Raw genomic sequence first — 9,212 nt, forward strand, 5'->3', positions numbered from 1 at the left:
AAATAGTTCTTGTTGACTGCATAGCCAGTATATTTCTTTTAGCTTCCTCTGTTATTTCCTTAAGTCTCTTTTGTTAAAAAACAACGAAGGCAAAGTTTGTTGCTGAAGTCGCGTAGATATCGTGGCCACTGTTTGAAATGATTCACAAAGTGCGTCAACCAAGATTTAACCAAAATAGGTGCAGGCTCCTTTGGTTGCTTTCTCAACCAGTTTACAGAGCTGCATTTTCAAGGCTGTGCACTATGAGACCTCTGATCACCTCAATTTGATAGCATAAGTTTGAAATATACCTTTATTACACCCCATTCGTGAAATCTTGATTTTCTCAGAGCTAAGATTATTCACATTTTTGTACCAAAAGTTCCTATAGTAGCTCACTATCTCGAGCTAGCCTACACGGTTTAACTGTTCCCACGTGAGTATGGTTGAAAATTATGTTCATATACATATATCCAAAAATCGAACCGCCTAAGGGGATAACACAGTTGACAACCATATTCTAAGGATAAAAAACTAACTGTGACTAAAGCTTGTCCGCAGATATGCACAAAAATGTTGGTGCAGCAGAGGCAAATTTCATCGATCTGCTTGCCTGTTTACAGGTCGAAAACCAACGAGAAACCAACTAAAGGACAATTAAAATGACTTCATCAGAGAATATAATTAGCAAAATCCTGAAGACTAAGTACTAAAACAGAAGTTTGTGCTCTAGCCCCAAATCATTGTCAAATTACTACTTAATGGACCTTTTGATGTCTTTGTCATAACATTTTTGGTATTTCCTTTGTGATTATTAAATGGAATGTGACCACATGATAATTTGAGAACATCAAGTAGGGCAGAGAGATGGATAAAATGAACCCTTTACCCCCAAAAAGGAAATAAGTGACTCTCCAAAAGCAAATTTCTGAAACAGTTAATTTTCACTCAAGTCAATTTCCAGGTCATCTTTCCATAGTATCCTAAACAAACATGCAAAAAAGACATGGAAAAGGACCAAGCACAAAGGCAAATAATTATTATGATTGAAAGAAGAAGAATTTAGGGAAATTTTCTGAGTGCCTTTCTCATTGATAATGTGTAAAATATATACAAGTGTTCCTATGTTACAGGACAAAAAATAGAGTGTTCTCAAAACTGTACAGCTGTGCATTTTGCGTAACAAATACTAACTAATATTCTCTCCTATATTTCTATCCACAAGTATCTGGCATACGTATTTGTTGAATTGTTGAATCTGTGGCTTGGGCCTTTTTGTTCAATTGGGCCCAATAGATGAAAATAACTTCTTTTTTTTTTTTTTGCGCGGATTGTCCTTCATTTGGGGAGGTCTTTAATTTTTGGGAAAAGGACACTGTGTGTCCAATGGCCCAAATTAATGTCACATTCGGCCAATATTTGGGCCTAATACCCCCAGGAGTCCGCTCGGCCCAAAATAATGCCAAAAAATGACCGGCCGACCCAAAATAATGCTAAGCGCTGGCCGGCCCAGCAACCCAAGCGCTTTTTAAAAAAAAAAAAAAAAAATCTCCACTAAAGGCCTGCTACAGAAAATTAGGCTTTTTAGTGGCAATTAAAAAAGTCGTCACTAAAGGTTAAATATCCCAAAACATATATAATATGTGTATATTTAGTAAGAAATATCCCAAAATATGTAGAATATGTGTATATTTAGTAGTATATACAAGAATGATACAGTTTATTCACATATACACTTTATATACAAGAATGATACAGTTTATATACATATGCTGGAATTAATTATATATTTATTATACATAAATTATACGTTAATTATACATGTATTATACACATATTATATACCACAATGATACGGTTTCTATGATACATTTTTATACTTATGATACACTTTCTATAAAAGAATGATATAGTTTATATACACATGCTGGAATTATATATACACTTTCTATGCAAAAATGATACATATTATATACAAAAATGGTACAATTTTCTATTCTATAATACACATTATATACACAAATTATACATATTATATACAAAAATGATACATACCTTAGTGATTCAATGTTGTTGCTAGCAAATAACACTATTTTTGGTTTTGGATCTTCCAAATCATTCCCACATGAGATCCGGACCCATTTTTTTCTGATCCTTCGAGAAAAAGATTCATTCTCTTCATAAAAAATAGGAGGTAGAACCAATAAAGATTTCTTTTTCGATTCATCCCTGGATGCCGAAGGCGTCCTTGAGGTGATCTCGTAGGATGGGAGTTTCTCTTGAAGCAATAACGCGTTGATCTAGTCGCCACCGGAGCCATCTGACTACTTCATGCATGCTCCACTTGGCTCGGGGGGATATAGCTCAGTTGGTAGAGCTTCGCTCTTGCAATTGGGTCGTTGTGATTACGGGTTGGATGTCTAATTGTCCAGGCGGTAATGATAGTATCTTGTACCTGAACCGGTGGCTCACTTTTTCTAAGTAATGGGGAAGAGGACCGAAACATGCCACTGAAAGACTCTCGTGCATTGGAACCCATGGTTATGGACCCGAATCCGTTAGTATGGAACATTTTCTTTTCCAAGTGAAATCCCCTAGTATATGAAAGAATGAAAAAGTTCATATTTTATACAGTTTCTATACATTACAGATAGGTACTGATACATATTTTTATACACAAATGATACATATTATATACAAAAATGGCCTCAGAGTTTTTTGGAATATTTCTTATTAAATATACACATATTATGGGATATTAAACCTTTAGTGGCGACTTTTTAGTTGCCACTAAAAAGCCTAATTTTTCTGTAGCAGGCCTAAAAAAATTCTGACTTTTTTTGAAAAAGGAAAAGGGTCAAAAATACCCCTGAACTATTCAAAATAGGTCACTTATACCCTCCGTTAATTTTTTGAGTCAAAAAAACCCTCGCCGTTACCAGACGTGGCCACAAATACCTCTCTGGTTAACGGCTTGCCACTTAATGCGATATGGCAGTGCCACGTGGAAAAAATTATCCACGTGGCCCCCCAAAAAAATTCAACAAAAGTTTTAAATTTTTTCTTTTTTCACCAGCCACTCCTCATCCTCTCCCCTGCCACCCACCCCCACCCCCAAAAAAAATACATTACTTCTTTTCAAGTTTTTTTTTTGGGCGGGGCAAAAAATAAAACAATTCGGTGGGTGAGGGGAGTAAGAAACAAAAAAAAAATTATCAAACTTCTTTTGAATTTTTTATTTTTTTTGGGTGGGGAGGGAGGGGGGGGGGGGGCAGCAAAAAAACCAAAAAAAAAAAAAAAACAATTTTTTTTTAAAAGAAGTTTTGAATTTTTTTTTTTTATTTTTTTTGGTTTCTTACTCCACCCACCTAACCAAAAAAAATTAATTTTGTTTTTAAAAAAAAAGTTTTTGTTTTTGATTGTTTGGACCACTCACCCACCACCCAAAAAAAAATTCTTGAAAAGAAGTTATGTATTTTTGGAGAGGGGGGGGGGGGGTGCTGAGGGGTAGGAGGAAGAGGGGAGATTGGTGTAAAAACAAAAACAAAAAACAATTTTTTTTTTTTGTGGGGGGTGGTGGTGGTGGTGGCGGCTAGTGAAAAGACAAAAAAAAATATCAAAACTTTTTAAAAAAAAATTTTTGGGGGGGTAGGGGGTGAGGTGTGGCTGGTGAAAAAAGAAAAAATTTCAAAACTTATGTTAAAAAAAAAAAATTGTTGGCGGGGGGGAGGGGGTGGGGGTCAAAAATACCCCTGAACTATCAAAAGGCTAACGTGGTCGTCCACGTGGATAATTTTTTTCACGTGGCACTGCCACATCAGATTAAGTGGAAAGTCGTTAACTATAGGGGTATTTGTGGCCTCATCTGGTAACGACGAGGGTTTTTTTGACCCAAAAAATTAACGGAGGGTATAAGTGACCTATTTCAAATAGTTCATGGGTATTTTTGACCTCTTTCCCTTTTTTTTAAAAAAGCGCTAGGGTTGTTGGGCCGGCCAGCCTTTAGTGGCGACTTTTTAAATCTTTTGTGGCGACTAAAATGCTTGCTACGGATTTTGGCTACCGGATGGGAAATTGTTTAGGGACTACTTTTTGGGTTTGGGAAAACTTGGTCCAGGGCGTGGGTTTATTTTGGGCCCAGCAGCCATTTGTGTCCTTTTCCCTTAATTGTTTCCCTTTAAATTGGTGGTCTTTAAGTTTTGTCATTCGCCTAATACTCTCGAGACGGTGGGCTCAAACCCAGCTCAGTAAAAAAAAAAAAAAATCGCAAGACAGAAGTTGCAAAATTCTACCTTTAAGGCAGAATTTGTAAATTCTACTCATATAAAAATTCTACCTGAAGGACAAAAGTTAAAAGCCGCCATTTTCAGGGACAAAAATTAAAGACCACTTCTAGCGAAGGGCAATCCTGAATGCAGACCAAAGACAAGCCCATTTCCTGTGAGACTCTTCCTGGTTATTTATCCTTATCTCTTCCTCCAGTCATGTTAGCCCAATAGCCATTTCATCTTTATCAAATAAATTATCCTTATCTCTTCCTCCTTTACATCGAGCTAAAGACAAAAATATCCTTATCTCTTCCTCCCTAAAGCTTAAATTATCCTTATCTCTTCCTCCTTTACATCGAAGTAGAGCTTTTGTCTGAGAGTTCGTTTCACCATTGTCAATATTCATCTGCTAACTCATTTCACCATTGTCAACAATAATTTTAGAACTAGAATTGTAAGGCCTTTACCCAAAAGGGAGCCCTTTCAAAAATTCTCGACGGCCAAGGCAGAACCAAGGCCGAAGAGGGGGTTTGGAAATAGTTTTCAACCAGCAATTGACGCGCCTCGGTTAGTACCTCACTAGCTGCGTCATTGCCCCAAGCGCAAAGATAATTTTTTCTAATTCCTGTTTTGGCTTTTATAAGACTCGTTTCTCTATTCACCTTCATCTATTATCAATGTGGGACAAACAACCTATATATTGTAATATCTTTGCCCTTGGCATGATAGCAGATGCTAGGTTCTTGAGATACTGATGAACTCCTTTACTGCATTGGCTAGTGGCTATGTGTTATGCGAGCTAGAAATAATTGTTGAATTGTTGGCATTTGAAAGGACTGAGTGGTGAAATCAAGTTATTTAATGTAGTAAAACTATTTGAAGATGTCAATTCAGACAATGGAAAACACTTGTTGAACCATAAACATAGGCACTGAGCACAAATCATTAGTCCTCAAATATAGTCACGAACTTCTGGTTTCAATAAGAGAAAGGGAAAGAGTCCGGAGCTTAAAGGGCATAAAAATACATAAAATAAATTAAAAGGGGTTGTCTTTCACTATATACCAAAAGGGGTATAACGTAGAGGGGCCAGCGTTATATCCTAAATTTTTTTTCAAATTGTCATACCAAAAAAAAAAAATTAATGGTATAACGTGGATTGATCATTGTTATACAAAATTATTTGTATAACGTGGATCAATCCACGTTATATATATATATATATATTGTAAATTATGGGCTATCCATCAATCTGAGATAATATTTATCGAAACCAGTACCAAAAAAAAAAAAAATTGGCCAACTTTATTTTTTGAAACACTTAGTGTTTTTTTTCATACTTTGACCAATGATTAGTCGTGTGTTAAGATTCCGAAACGTCAATATTTTATATAGAACCTGATATTTTTTTTGCGTACAATAATGTAGGCTTAATACATCAAGGATACGTAAACGTTCGGATTGTCATTTTAGGGTTGAAAAGGTGCCCGAAGTAAGTTTTGTTTGAAAAAACTTAGTGTTTGACTGTAAGGTTATTTTAGTCAACTTTATATGTCGAGAAAATTAGTCAACTTTATTTTCAAAAATTGAAATCGCAGAAGTGAAATTGACATTCACAGCTACATTACTCCGGAATTTTTACGTTGAAATCTATTGCGTATCATCATCTTATAAGTAAATAAAACTGAAAATTTCAGGCCAATTTGGGGGAAATTGAAATTGAATGAGATAAAAGGTGTTTTTTTAAAAATCGGCTCGGCCAAACCGCCTTGCGGCCGTTTGTCCGCATAGATCTCGGAAAAATACCCAAAATCAAAAAAAAAAAAAAAAATCGCGTAAATCGGACGTCCGAGCGCAAAGTTATGACCATCTAAAGTTTGACCACTTTACAACTAGTTTTTCACCTTATATTTTTTAGAATTAGATTTATATTCAAAATAAAGTTATGTCTTGATTAAAAAATAACACACTTAAATCAAAATCTTAAGAAATAAAACACTTAAACCTTAAACAAAACTTACTTCGGGTACCTTTTCAACCCCTAAAATGACGATCCGAACGTTTACATATCCTTGATGTATTGAGCCTACATTATAGTACACAGAAAAAAATATCAGGTTGTATATAAAATATTGACATTTCGGAGTTTTGACACACGACTAATCGTTCGTCAAAGTATTGAAAAAACACTAAGCGCTGCAAAGAAAAGATTTATTAAAATAACATGTTGCGATCTTTTTATGGAAAAAAACACTAAGTTCCTTAAGTGTGTTATTTTTTAATGCGTAACTTTCTTTCGAATATGCTGCAAAAAAAAACGCGTAAATCGGACGTCCGAGCGCAAAAAATCGCGTATATTCGAAATAAAGTTACGCTTTAAAAAATAACACACTTAAATCTAAACCCTAAAAATAAAAAACTTTAAGCTAATGACAACAAGTCTTCAAACAAAAATGGACGTCTATGTATATAGAACACTTAAACCTAAAGTTTTCAAACAAAACTTACTTCGGGCACCTTTTCAACCCTAAAATGACGATCCGAACGTTTACGTATCCTTGATGTATTGAGCCTACATTATTGTGCGCAGAAAAAAATATCAGGTTCTATCTAAAATATTGACGTTTCGGAGTCTTGACACACGACTAATCATTGGTCAAAGTATGAAAAAAACACTAAATGTTTCAAAAAATAAAGTTGGCCAATTTTTTATTTTTTTTTTGTACTGGTTCCAATAAATATTATCTCAGATTGGTGGACAACCCACAATTTACGATATATATATATATATATATATATATATATATATATATTGTATAACGTGGATCAGTTCACGTTGTACCATTAATTTTTTATTTTATTTTTTGGTTTGACAATTCGAAAAAAAAAATTGGGGTATAACGCTGGCTCCTCCACGTTATACCCCTTTTGGTATATAGTGAAAGACAGCCCCTTTTGATTTATTTTATGTATTTTTATGCTCTTTAGGCTCCGGACTCAAAGGGAAACCACTGGGATAAACCATGGATAAATTTATGTTCATACTCCCTAAGGGGGCAACAGTAAAGGCTGAGGACTACAGGATTTTATGCTCTATAGTCCCAACTCATTTCAGTTAAATTACTTGATGTTATTTATTGGATCTTGATCCCGTGAATGTTTGATGTCCTCGTCAGAACTTTTTCAATAATTTTGTGTTAGGTACGTTATTTTTTTCTTTCTCCAAACTGTTTTGTCATGCTTTATTTAGTATCTCTCTAGACTGTTATTTCTTTTTCGGGATTGATGTGGTTGCTTTTCTTTGAGCCGAGGGTCTTTCGGAAATAGCCTCTCTACCTCAATGGCAGGGGTAAGGTTTGCGTACACTCTATCCTCCCCAGACCCCACTTTGTGGGATTACACTGGTTATTTGATGATAATTAAATGGAATTTGACCACTTGACAATATCAAGTAGTGATAAAATAAGGCAGAGAGATAATGGACAGAATGAAACTTTTTCCCCAAAAGAAAATAAGGGACTCTCCAATAGCAAGTTTCTGAAAAAGTTAATTTCACTCACAAATCACTTGCCAAGACAATCAGTCATCTCAACTTGGATATGGGAAACAAAATAAGTATTTCTTGGCCTGTTTATGTAGAAGCAGCACTAATTTTGGCAAATTCGGTCCACATTGAGTTGCCTTGTGATTCGCTAATGCTATTTATAGGAGTCACCTAGGATTGAATGATAACTTTTTCCAGAATTCCATATACTCCCCCACAAACTAGAACAATCTCGAGGGAAGGTCAACTTAAAAATTTCTTGTTCTTGTTTTGACATAAGAGTTTTGTCCAATTATTCTGAGCCCGAATTAAAACTATCTAATTCTTACTATGATACACCACGTATCCCGAATTGAAACTTACTATAATAATTGTATCCCACCATCTATCGTTTGATAGCGCTTCTCAAATTTGGTCCTTCCCTCAAAAGGGGAAGGATTGAGTTAGTGATCTTATTACTGTCATAACTCATAAAGAAACTATCTGGGCTATTTCCAGGAACCACCATTTGAAATGTGTATAACATTATCACAGCTAACAGATACATTTTCGTACAAACGATGGTTTTGCATCTTCTCCCTTACAGGTGAATAAATCTCGCAGAAACGACCCTATAAGAGGGGACCAACCGACAAATTTTACTAGCTAGAACCCCTATGTATAGAATGACCAGAGCACTAAGGCAAATAATTTTAGAACTAGAATTGTAAGGCTTTTACCCAAAAGGGAGCCCTTTCAAAAATTCTCGACGGCCAAGGCAGAACCACGGCCGAAGAGGGGGTTTGGAAATAGTTTTCAACCAGCAATTGACGCGCCTCGGTTAATACCTCACTAGCTGCGTCATTGCCCCAAGCGCAAAGATGCTCTTAGGTGATTCCCTGCTTTCGGTTTTATAAGACTCGTTTCTCAATTCTGTTTCATACATTAACGATGTGGGACAAACTACCAAATAGCTGGTTTCATTACTTCCTGATCCTTTCGCTAATTTTAGGTTTCTATAACTTCAAATGTTTTGCGTAAATACTTTTAAACATCAAATACCGCCTAAACAACTCTTCCACACGTTGTGCAAATTTTCTCGAACTCATTTTCCCTCAGAATAATATTTTTTCCCTATCAATATATTTGGCTTGCTTGAGTTTTTTAGCATATGCTAAAGCTTAAAAGATATGAATTCGAAGGTGGTATTAAATTAATATGAAAATTAACATTGCAGTTGATGATAATGTGAAAATAGTACAAAGGTATTATGTTATTTTCAGAGTAATATTAGTATGTTGCAATTTAACTTTTTTTTTTTAAATATTAATATGCGGGAAATTGATTCATTCTCTATAAACCGGATTGAAATATAAAGTAAATTAAATGAAATAGAGTAAAAAAGGACTAACATTTTATAAGATGAATTGAAATATAATGTA

General features: G+C 35.0%; 2 non-coding genes across 2 annotated transcripts; both read right to left on the reverse strand.

The window, feature by feature from the left end:
- Positions 1–4,705: 4,705 nt before the first annotated feature.
- LOC132618417 (U4 spliceosomal RNA) lies at positions 4,706–4,857 on the reverse strand. Its single transcript, XR_009574095.1, has one exon. It is a non-coding gene; the product is annotated as a U4 spliceosomal RNA (small nuclear RNA).
- Positions 4,858–8,501: 3,644 nt separating this feature from the next.
- On the reverse strand, positions 8,502–8,653 carry LOC132618410 (U4 spliceosomal RNA). The gene has a single exon (XR_009574093.1). It is a non-coding gene; the product is annotated as a U4 spliceosomal RNA (small nuclear RNA).
- Between the last annotated feature and the right edge of the window lie 559 nt (positions 8,654–9,212).

Source organism: Lycium barbarum, chromosome 1 (assembly GCF_019175385.1).
Source record: "Lycium barbarum isolate Lr01 chromosome 1, ASM1917538v2, whole genome shotgun sequence".
NCBI classification, from domain to species: domain Eukaryota; kingdom Viridiplantae; phylum Streptophyta; class Magnoliopsida; order Solanales; family Solanaceae; genus Lycium; species Lycium barbarum.